This window comes from Antrostomus carolinensis, unplaced genomic scaffold (genome assembly GCF_000700745.2).
Source record: "Antrostomus carolinensis isolate BGI_N321 unplaced genomic scaffold, ASM70074v2 scaffold35700, whole genome shotgun sequence".
In the NCBI taxonomy this organism is placed as follows: Eukaryota; Metazoa; Chordata; class Aves; order Caprimulgiformes; family Caprimulgidae; genus Antrostomus; species Antrostomus carolinensis.
Window position 1 is genome coordinate 319 of NW_010288282.1, and position 253 is coordinate 571.

Genomic DNA, 253 nt, shown 5'->3' on the forward strand with positions numbered 1-253 from the left:
GGGCACCAGGAAAACACCCTGACAGCCCATGGCCCCGCAAGTCCGGCCACACACATCCCCAGCCCAGCTGGTGTGGTGCAACTGCTGGCACCCCAGATGGACGCAGGGCATCTGCAGGGGCCTGCTGCGGGCTGAGGACAAGGAGCGTCCCCAAAGGCACAGCATCCCCAGGGCAGCATGGATGGGCACAAGGGACCGAGGGGACAATGGGGACAGGAGGAGTGACAGAAGGGGCCCTGCTGGCTGTGGTGCC